Source organism: Mustela lutreola, chromosome 13 (assembly GCF_030435805.1).
Source record: "Mustela lutreola isolate mMusLut2 chromosome 13, mMusLut2.pri, whole genome shotgun sequence".
NCBI lineage: Eukaryota > Metazoa > Chordata > Mammalia > Carnivora > Mustelidae > Mustela > Mustela lutreola.
In genome coordinates this window covers 79,776,636-79,788,211 of record NC_081302.1, presented here as the reverse complement: position 1 = coordinate 79,788,211, position 11,576 = coordinate 79,776,636, and the positions used below count along the sequence as shown (strand labels likewise).

Below are 11,576 nucleotides of genomic sequence, written 5' to 3'. Positions count from 1 at the left end.
CAGTGATTGTGAATCCTGGACTGGAATTAGTTTGCGAGAGGTTAGCTTAATCCATGGGCTTAGAATTAGGTCATTGGGAGAACACAAAATAATTTATGTAAATTAACATACACTAATATGCAGAAATATGACAAATCCATTTTTTCAAAATTCTTGAAAAATAGTATCTTGTCAGTTTCTCAGCATGTTAGTCTTTCAGTTTGGCAGATATATTTAGATTATATCAGCTAAAATGTATTCAATGCCCAGTATGTGTTAGGTGTTATCCCATACCGAATTTCATTTAATTCATGCAAAGACCAATGCTGTCCTCACTTTGCAAATGATGCATCTGAAGGTAAGTGGCTGATCTGAGGTCAGATGGAGATGGGGGTCTTGGGCTTCCCATCCTGTGCTCTCCTACCTCCACATATCTCTGCATAGATGCCTCCCTGACCAGCAAAGGGACCTCCCTGTTTGGGGTCTATTTGAAGGACTCTTCCAGAGTCCGAGTCCTGACTTTGGTCTTTAGTACCTATATAGTGCAAAGCTCTGTACCGAATCTGCCAACTTCCTACCCAGTGGATGGTGACCCAAGTGGTTCTCAAAGCTGTCCACTCCGCAGTACCAGGGGAAGGAGTGATGTCAGACTAATGGGCCTGGGATCCCAGGGTGCTCCTTTGACTGTTCAAGTGTATCAGACCCTTCCACTCACTTCTCTGTGGGACAAGTCTTCAAACTGCACCTTTAACAGAAATCACTAACTTTTTAGTTCTGATAATCTGTGGTCATATTAAATAAAAGTCTGTATCTTTAAGAGATACATACCAAAGTATCTACAGATGTAGTAATAGAATTATTATTTCAACATTATCCCGGGAGGGGGAATGGGTGGGATGATAGATGAAACATTCATTTTGTTGAAGCTTGGTAATGGATATATAAGGGTTTGTTACATCTTTCTTTCTATTTAACATAGGTTTGGAATTTTCCAAAGTTGTAGATAGATAGATAATCAGACAGATAGATAAATAAGGGTACAAGCAAAAACAGAAATTAGGCCCTTGTCCCAGGACCACCTTCTTCTTCTTTTTTTTTTAACACATAATTTTAAGCTTTACTTTAAAAATGTAAGTATCTCCCAATATTTAACAGGTAAAGAAAATAGCATATTGGTTTATTTTATGTGGTTGTTATATTTTATTTTCCAAGTAATACTGATTAAAAATATTTACACACCTACTTTTAAGTCCACAGTTTAGCACTCTTATTTGTATGGCTTTAAAAGTTATAGCATAAGATCTTTACATTAAGGATCGGGGAGAAAAGATTCATTCAAAACAAAGCCTGATATATTATATACATGTTTTTCTCTGTACTTTATTTTAAATACATTAATTTTTAAATGATGCTCATCTTTTTTTCATCTGGTGGTAAAATATTAGTGCAATTTTAAATAAAAAAAAAAAAGTTTACCACAGATATAAATGAATTTTCCCAATTGGAAATGGCCCTTCAGTTGCCATTAAATGAAACTTCCCAACCTAACTTAAGTTACCAAGAAAAAGAATTGGTAGTTGCCATTATAAGCAAAAACATAAACTACTACAGCATCACCTACATTGCTCCTTACAACACAAACTTTGAAAGAACCAGAGACACTTTATAGAAGTTTTGTTGGTTTTGAAAAGGCACATACATGGGTGTGGTTTTTTGTTTTTTACATTCTAGAAATTTTGCCACCACCACTCTGTTCCTGTTGCAGAGATGAATTCCGTGACTATCAGTAAAGACAAGAAGGTTGTTCAAACTAAAGCAAGCCAGAAGCCAAAAATTTAACTGCACAGTAACAATGTACTTTTCTTCATGCAGCCTTGTGTTTCCTATATATTCAATTTTCTAACATGCATTAGAATACATAAATTTGTATTCTAATGATTTTACGCTTGATTTTACAATATGGAAAAAGTCTGAGAAAGGGCGTGACCTGGGAAAGAGAGAAGGGAGAACCCTCATCACAATGAAAATAGATATTCGTACCCAACTATATAGTAAGAATATAATCCATTTAAGTTTCCAGAAATAACACTTCTCAAAGCTTCCCGTTCACTTATGGGAAAGATATCTCCTCTGTGGCATTAAGTGGGGGGAAATCTGTTTCAACAGAAACAGTTCACAACAGGAAAGACTTAACTTTGGTCCACTTGTCTGTTAGCCCAAGGACAGTCACACTGCCCAACATCAGTTCAAAAACCCAAAACATAAATTTAAAAATATATTCATTTGTTATTTTATTCTAAAACAGGCATAGGTGTTCTGTTCTCATTCTCTGCCCTTTCAGCTTGGGAATCCACTGTTTATTTGGTCTCTAAACCATCAGCATCTTCGTGATCTTCCCTGGCAGCCTCAGCACAATCTGCTTGGGTGGGCTCTCTCTCCTCCTGGTTCATGATTTCAGGGGTCACTTGATCCAAGTAGGCTTCTAGAAGTTCAGTCTGTACTTCTACTGGCATCTGATTTACCTGCTTGATGTGCAGCTCCTCCACGTGTACTTCAATACCTTCTTCAGTCTGAATTCGACCCACTTCTAGATAACTCACCTGGACCTGCTCTGGAAGATCGCTCATATGTGAATCATGCACTTGGCTGTCCTGGAGCAGATCAGGATGGACCTGTTCCACAGTCACTTGTGCTGAATCCACCTGAACCTGAAGCAATGGTAACACATGCACCTTCCCAACTTGTTCTATAATAGTCATTGACGTCACAGGTTCAGTCTGCACACGTGTTTCTACTGAAAGAACTTCTTCAGTTACTAGACGCTCTGAGATATTGTGAGTATCACTGAGATGCCTCCTTAATTCATTTCCTTGCATAAACCACAAGTCACATAAAGTACAATGGTTGGGTTTATCTCCAGTGTGTATTACCAAATGATCTTCGAACTGGTCCCAGCTGTTAAACACAGTTACAGACCTGACATTCATGAAGCTTCTTTCTTCCCTTTTTTGTCCCTACTCCAGTCTGGCATGTAGTCAGATGACATTTGAGGGTGCTATTTCTAGCAAATCATTCATGACAATTTGGACATTCAAAAGGTTTTTCAACTGTATGTTTTCGAAGATGCTCTTTAAAATGTCCAAAGTGGTCAAACTGTTTCTCACAGTATTGACATATGTGAATTTTTTCCCCAGTTCTTTGCTTCTTACTGACTCCACCTTCTTCGAGGTGGTAACAGTTGAGGTGCTGTTTCCATGCACTCTCCCGAAGATACCTTTTATTGCATATTTCACACTTGAAACTCTCAGTGGAGTGTGATTTCATATGTTCCTGTTTGCTTGTGGGGTCAGATGCACAACCATCTTCTTCTTTTATCTGCCCTTCTCTATCACCTTGCCGGTACTTGCTGGTAATATCTGCCAACAGTGCCAGGGCGGAATCATCAGAGGACCCTGTGCTCTGAATGTACTTTATGGATTGCTTAGCAGAAGCCACTTCCTCCAACGTTCCGATGCCTTCATCTTCCACTTCGATTGTGCCTTCGGCAATCTCCACCTCAATTTCAACAGGTTCTGATTCTGCAGAGGGCAATGACTCAGTGATAACATTTGAAGTTTCTGCAATCTTTCTTTTTTTTTTTTTTTTTTTTTTGCCTCGCTTTTTCTTGTGGTATTTTTCCTCTAATGGAGCGGAGTTTTCTTTGTTCCTGACTTCAAGGGCTTTGATAGCTTCTAGCATTTGTAGGAACTCTGCTGCTTTCCATACATCATTGGCTTCTTCTTCTCCTTGCTGTATATGTGAACTCAATTAAATGACGGAAGGCCATTTTACTAACACCTTCTATCTCCACCAAAGGTTCCTGAGTAAACTCCTGAAAGAATTTGTAGAAGAACTTACTGCAAGCAGCCAAAACAGCCTTGTGGGCCTTAAAATAGTGTCCGTCGACAATCAGGGCGATGTCAGTAAACCGATCCTGCTCTCGCTGTTCATTCAATCGGTCCGGGATCATTTTATGATGTTCCGGGACCTCCTGAAGGCATTCCATCGTCTCTTCGGCCTCCATGGCCGTCGGGTTGCTCTAGCTCGCGATCCTCCCTTTCTCCTCTCCGGCCGTCAGAGCTTCTCCTTCCTCGCTCACCCCTCTCGGGGCGAAACTCAGCCCACACTGTTCCCTAGCTCTGAACAGCGCCTCGCCCTCCATTTCCTCGTGAATGCCCGGACGCTGCCTCCGCTGGGTCTGGCCGGCGCACCTGCGCTTGCTCGGAGACCCGGACGGCCGCGCCCCCAGGACTACCTTCTTACCCTCTCTCAATTTATAGTTCCTTTTTAAACGTTTATTTATTTATTTCTTTGACAGAGAGAGATCACAAGTAGGCATAGAGGCAGGCAGAGAGAGAGAGGGAGGAAGCAGGATCCCTGCTGAGCAGAGAGCCCAATGTGGGGCTCGATCCCAGGACCCTGAGATCATCCTAGGACCCTGAGATCATAATCTGAGCTGAAGGCTGAGGCTCATCCCACTGAACCACCCAGGCACCCTCAACTTACAGTTCCTTCAGGATCACTCTGCTACTCTCTGGCAGGATCTAGTCCTTTTTCTGGGATAGGTAAAGCCTTTGGACCTGGCTCTCTGACTTGTTAACTAGGATTTTGCCTCAACTCAAAGCTTTGCCTGTATCTCTTATTTTGACTCTGCCCACAGCTTAGAGTATAATATGATTCTCCACAAAGCTTTGTGGCAGAAGTTATCTGACTCACCCTGGGAGAGGCAAACAATCAAAACATTATTTCTAAAGCTCAGAAACTTTCATGATCTTATATTTAAAAGATGAGAAAACAGAGCCTTAAGTTAGCTACCCAGTGTCACATCGCTAGAGGACTGGTAGAACCAGCCTTGTGAACACAAACAGTCACTTATACACACACACATATGTAAAAAGAAAAGTTACATTTCACCTCATTAGTGCTGCCAACATACACAACAATGCATGCTCATAGAAATGGCCTCTGACCCTCAGCAAATATTGTTTGGAGAAAGAAGACACTGGAAGAAATATAACAGCATCAGGTGCTGACTTGTCTTCTTTACTTGGCCCAAATTTTGCCACTTAATAATTCAACAGCAGTTGTGAAAACAGCTCTTCTTTCTATAAATTTCTTCATAATCCTCTGCAATTGCCCCCTCAGTCCAAGAAAAAAAAATCTCTTTCAAGTTATTAAGTCTTGATCATATCTTTTTCTCTTAAAAAATTGCAATTTTGTTCTAATTATAAATTTAATGAATACATGCAAATTGTAGAAAATCTGTAAAACAGAAAAGTTTTTAAAAGGGAACGAAAGTAATTTGCCGTCCTGTCATCTCAAAAGCTCTCTTTTTGATGTGTCCTACTCTTACCACATAGATAAAACAAAATTGCTACCACACTATATTCAGTTTGGTAGCCTGACGTGTTTCCATTCAACATTATATTGTGAGGTCTCAAAAGGTCACTAGATATTTTCTAAAAATAATTTTTTTAAGATTTTATTTTGAAGCAATCTCTACACCCAACATCGGACTCAAACTCATAACCCTGAGATCAGAGTTCCATGCTCTACTGACTGACCCAGTTAAGTGTCTCTAAAAATGATTTTTAATATTTGTGTAATATTATATAATTATAATATGCAATATATAATTATATAATATTTAGATAATATTACCTAAGTATATCACCTTTTATTTTTTGGTTTTCTTAATGTTAGCTACCTAGATTGTTTTCAAGTTTTCAGTTATAAATAACCCAGGGGACATGCTAGTCCATTTATTTGCAGAAACTCAATTTAAGTAACAGGAGAAGCAATGTGTTCTTAAGGACAAAGGCTCCACAGTGGAAATCTTACAGGACCAGGAGCTGGCTGGGTTTGTCACTGTGTGACTCCAGCAAAGGCATGCCATGTCTCTGAACCTCAGTTTCCTCATATTAAAACAAAGGGGCTAACTAAATGATTTTTCCAGGTTCTTTCAAAGCTAGCATTTTATAAGTATAAGCTAAAGCCACAACTTTCTACTTATGAACATTACACTTCCTCAGATCACCATAGAATTTTATAGTTTTTATTATTTTTGCTTTCATACATGTCAAGTGAGAATATATATGGGAACATTTAGTGACGATAATGAGAGAACGACTCTTGAAGCTCGTTATATGTGGAACGTCTAAGCTGTGCTCATTAGCAAGCACAGTAGAGTTAGATTACTGTGAGCAATTAAGAGGAGAAAACAATAATTAAGCAAACAGAATCACATGAGATGAAGCAGAGTCTATACCATCTACAGAATATCTGTACATGTATACAGAATATATGGTGGGAGAGGTGGACATTTTTTGTGGCAAGTTTGAAATAAGAAATTGAAAATTTCCAGCTGAAAATTTCCAGTCTCTCTGCATTCAAGGGCAACTAAAGATAATACAGGGCAAAAGAAAGTAAGAACTGGAGTAATTGAGGCTGCCAGAAATCCCCCAAGGTCTAGTGCAAAGGCTATTATTAAACCTAGTTATTGTCATGCTTTAATACCCTCCAAAACTCTGGCACAGAACTGATCCTACTGGGTCACTGGTGGTTTATTTCACAAAGCCTAGAGAAAGGATCTAAGCTTCAGAAACGTTTTCTTCTTGGTTATGAAAATATCTAAATATAAGCAGAGAACAAAATAATTCCATATGTTCCCCTTTGATAATAGCACTATCCTAGCTCTGGTTTGCTAGCCCAGCAATCACCTAAACATTTTTCCTAGAGTCACAGGAAGAAAAGAGGTAGGAGATACCATATTTACAGTGTCCTAGAGCCAAAGTAACAGATGAGGTAGAACAGGGTGCCATGGACCACATTCGGAAAGGCTTTGCAGGCCATGGTGAAGACTTTGGCCTTTTATTCCAAGTAATGAGAAATCATTAGCTCGGTTGAGTAGATGAGTGACCATAATGCAATTTATGTTTTAAGATGATCTCTCTGGCTGCCTTGTGGAAGATAAACTGGGGCAGAAAATGGAGTAGGCAAAACAGAAGCTGGAGACCACATAGGGCCTAGCAATAGTCTAAATGAGAGAGACAGTGCTTTGGAGTAGATGGTAATGGGTTGGAGGGGGATGAAATATGTTTGAATACATGTTTTAAAGGTAAATGAAGAGCTTACAGTATGTGTTGATTAGATATGTAGTTTAAGAGCAAGAGAGGTTTGAGAATGCACACGAGTCTTTTGGCTTGAGCAGCTGAAAGAATGGTACATAATTTACTGAGATAGGAAGCTGCAGAAGGAGAAGATTTGGGGAAAGCCAAAAGTCAATTTTGGGGCATGCTAAATTTGGGAAGCCTATTGGATGACAAGGTAGGCAGAATAGTGACCCCCTACAGATGCCTACATCCTAATCTCCAGAACCTGTGAATATGTTTTTTAATATGGCCAGGGAAAATTAAGGTTGAAAATGAAATTAAAGCTGCTAATCAGCTGATCTTAGAATAGGACTATCTTGGATTATATGGTCGGATCCAATATGATTATGGGAGTCAAATGAGAAAGGGGAAGGCAGAATCAGTGTCAGAATTATATGATGTGAAAAGACCAGCCAATCACCGATGGCTTTGAAGATGGAAGGGGTCATGGGCCAAGAGTGTGGGCAGCCTGTTGAAGCTGGAAGAGTCAACAAAAAGGATTCTCCCTACAGCCTCCAGAAAAGAATTCAGCCTTCTGACATCTTGAATTTAGCTCATTGAGACTCACTGCAGACTTCTGACCTCCAGAACTGTAAAATAATAAATTTGTGTTGTTTTAAGCCACTAAGTTAGTTGTAATTTGTTATAGCAGCCATGGGAAATTAATGCAAGTGGCCAAACAATATATTGTCCAAACTGGGACAATTTTAAATGGAAGACGTGCTATTAATACTTAATCATAAATCAGAACTATCCTAGAAAAATGGATTGGGGGCCATCCCATACTTCTGTCATGTGACTGGAAATGTCAGGAGTGGTGTCTTTTGTTGAGGAGAGAAGTGGGGGATAGAGAATTAAATTTGGCAAGTGCCCTCATGTAGATGGTATTTAAAGCCATGGAACTGGATGAAATCACAAGGGAGTGAATATATAGAGAAAAGAGAAAACAACCAAAGATGCAACCTACTTTTAAAGGTTTGTAAGAAGGGGAGGATCCAATAGAGAAGACTAAGAAGGCATAACCAGGGAGGTAGAAGGAAGGCCAGGAAAAAGAACAAATAAAACCAAATGAATAAAGTGTTTCGAGGAGGCAGGATTGATCAATTGCCTCAAGTGAGGGATGAAGCATCAAGAAAGAAGAGGAATGAAAACTGATCCCTGAATTTGCAATGTGGAGATCATCAGTGATCTCTAAAAAGTAATGTTTGTAGGGTGGTAAGGCAAAACCCTGGCAGGAGTGGGTCAAAGAGAGAATGGAGACAGAAAACATAGCTACCCTTTTCAAGTTTGCTATAAAAGAGAACAGAGAAACTGGGACAGTCACTATAGGATATAGGCTAGGGGAGGTTTCTATTAGATGGGAAAATATTCAATGCAGGGAGAATGTAACTCCTGCAGCAAAATCTTTAAACAAATGGGAGGAAATGGGCCCTGGAGCATAGGTGAAGGATTTGGTCTTTAGTAGTCATGTGGACAATCTTCCACTGAGGAGGAAGAAAGGATATAAAGACATTTATATTGGTACTTTTTTTTTTAATTGGAATGATAAGGAAGTTTTTTTTTTTATTGTTTTCAACTTAGTGAAATAAGAAGTGAGGCCATCAGCTAAGAGTGATAGGGGAAGGAGTAGAGAGAAAGTGTTGTGAATTTAAGAAAGGTTGAGAAAAAAGAAGAAAAACTTCTGAGAGTACGAGAATTTGATTCCTCTTGAATTATCAATGACATAATAAAATTGACAACAACAACAACAACAAAAACAAAACCCTCAAAACAAAAAGCAAAACACCCACATAAAATAAATTACAAAATTTTGAAGCATAAGAGATATAAATTCTAAATTGTTTTGGTCAGTGTGAAGAAGAGATATTTTAAGGAGAAAGTAAAAACATAGACAAACTATCAGCACTTAAGAACAGCTGAGAATCTCACTTCAGTCTTTCTATTTCTGCCTAGCTGGCATTGCCGGTCTGTGTGGATGTGTTTGTTCAAGTTGACACTTGCACATACAATCCTTACTCTCCTCCAGGGGTTCACTAGTAAATTTTGGGTTGTGGTTTCTTTCAGTTAACACCAAATGATTTGGATATGACAGCAATTTCTTTTTTCCGTAGGAGTGCATCTCTCTCTCTTTCTCTCCCTCCATTTTTGTCATTCTCCTATTATTTATACCTTATAGCCTCTCTCCGTTCCCCATAAGATACCTGGTAACTTGGTTTCTGCTTTGCCCCAGGGTTTGGACATGGTGCAATTTCCAGCAGCACTATGTCAGGACCACGGACAGCAGCCCTGACCTATTCCCACCTCTCCCCACTGCATCCCAAGGAGAGTATTTTGGTCATAGTCAGGCTGTATTACTCTGTGCCAGGAACTGTAATACTTGTTTGAATAACAATAGATCCTTGTCTTCAAAAAGATTTGAAGTACAGAGAGGGAAACAGGCTACACACGCAAGTAAGATAGAGAGAAGTATAATGTATAGACATAAAAAACTATGGGAGTACTCAGAAAGGAGAGCCCCTAATTTAGTCTTTGGACATGGGATGGCATAAGAGAAATCTTCCTGAAATAAGCTTTGATAAGTTGAAATCTTAAGGCACTACGTGGCCAGGGGAGATGGGTAAGGAAGAGTGCTTTTGGCAGAGGCAACGGTGTATGCAAAAGCCCCGAGGCAAGAGGGCATGGCTCACCTAGAGAAATGCAATTAGTACTGTGCAGTTAGAATGTTGGAAAAATAAGATGCCAGGGAGGAAGGAAGAAAGTCTTGTGCTGTGTGATAGATATAGTCATGCATACAGTGCTAGAGGAACACAGCTGAGGGAGTAATTAATTCTCATGGGGTGAGGATGAGGGGACAGAAAGCTATAGTGAGACAATGATATTTAAATTCATCATCCATAATGTGCAGGAGTTTTCTAGATCTCCCCATGAGGATAAGGGGAGGAGAGAAGAATAGACAACATTTTGGTGAGAACTGTGCTATCCATATGGTAGCCACATTGCCTATTGAAATTTAAATTAAATTTTATTTTTAAAATTTATTCCAATTCAATTTAATTAACTTTATTATTAGTGAGTAAACTGTATTATTAGTTTCAGTGATTCATCAGTTGCATAGAACTGATTGCCAGAATTTAGTCACATGAGCACACCTATGTCCCAAGGGGGCTAGAAATGTGTTAGGTATTCCAAGAAGTATTGTGTGCAGCTAAAAATCAAGAGTCCTGTTACCAAGTAAAAGGAGGAGACTGGATACTGGAGGACAACTAGATCTTTGTTACAATCTCAGGGAGAAGAAAAAGTCCGTGATCTACTAGAAATATTTCAAGACTAAGCCTGAGCCTTACCAATTTTTAGTAACCAAGAGAGTGAACACACTAATGACAATGACAAGGCGTATCATGACACATCACATGTACTGTCACTACATGATAGTTACTTATACACCAACTTCTTAGGGGAAAATCAATTTTGCTGTGCATGATAAGGCACATCTGATGGAGAAATGCCAGTTAAGGTCATTTGCCAAAAGAGATTTAAAGACTCATTCCTGGAAAATATGCTGTCCTTGGATACTGTGAAGCCAGCTGGTTTGATACAAAAGCAACAGATCGTGTTTTTGGAGTTGAAGGACAAATCTGCATTTAACACAATACTCTAAACTATGACTCACTGATTCTTATGGAAAAGAGCCCCAGTGGCTGCCACATCTACAGCATGCATTCCAAATGACTGGGTTCCAGAGCCCGTCCTTGGGGGCACTAGTCTCTTCCTCAGGCATCCAAGCATGTCCCCAGCCTGTGTAGCCTGCTTAGGCACTCAGAGGGAGCTGTCCCAGATTGCCTGTGAGCTGCCTTCACCCTCCTCAGCCTGGGATAGTCCCTGGCACACCACCACCTTGCATTGCTCCCAAGACATGAAGGCAGAGGACATCTCTCTACTTCTCCCTTCTAGCAGCCCTTGGAGGCCTTGGTCAGTGTGTCCAGAGAAGGAGAAGAAGTCTTGGCCCTTCATTCATTCAACCAGCTTTTTGGAAGCAAAATTTGCACCCCTATAGGCATATTTGGGGGGCGGGTCAGGATGAAGCAGCGTGAGGACTTACAGTCTAGTCCATATGGACAGGAGTTCCACACATGGGAGTTAATCATCCATGATGTCATAAAACTGCAGCATCTCATGAATGGCAGAGGTTGTCAGTCTCATATGTTCATGGATGGACAGAGATACTGTAAGTTGAATGCTCAAGGAGGATCCATAGACAAAGTTACCATTGGACAGCACATTGGCATTATGGGTAAGAGGTGGCTCATGGGAAGTGACTGGGAGGATGAACAGAAATGCAGAAGTAGGAATGAGCTTGCATGCTCAGAGATAGGTAGAAGGGCAGGCTAACTGGGTGAATGGTTGTGT

At 39.9% G+C, this 11,576-nt stretch overlaps 1 pseudogene; it reads right to left on the bottom strand.

Moving 5' to 3' along the window:
- Positions 1-1,155: 1,155 nt before the first annotated feature.
- Positions 1,156-4,230, bottom strand: LOC131813984 (zinc finger protein 131-like; annotated as a pseudogene).
- Between the last annotated feature and the right edge of the window lie 7,346 nt (positions 4,231-11,576).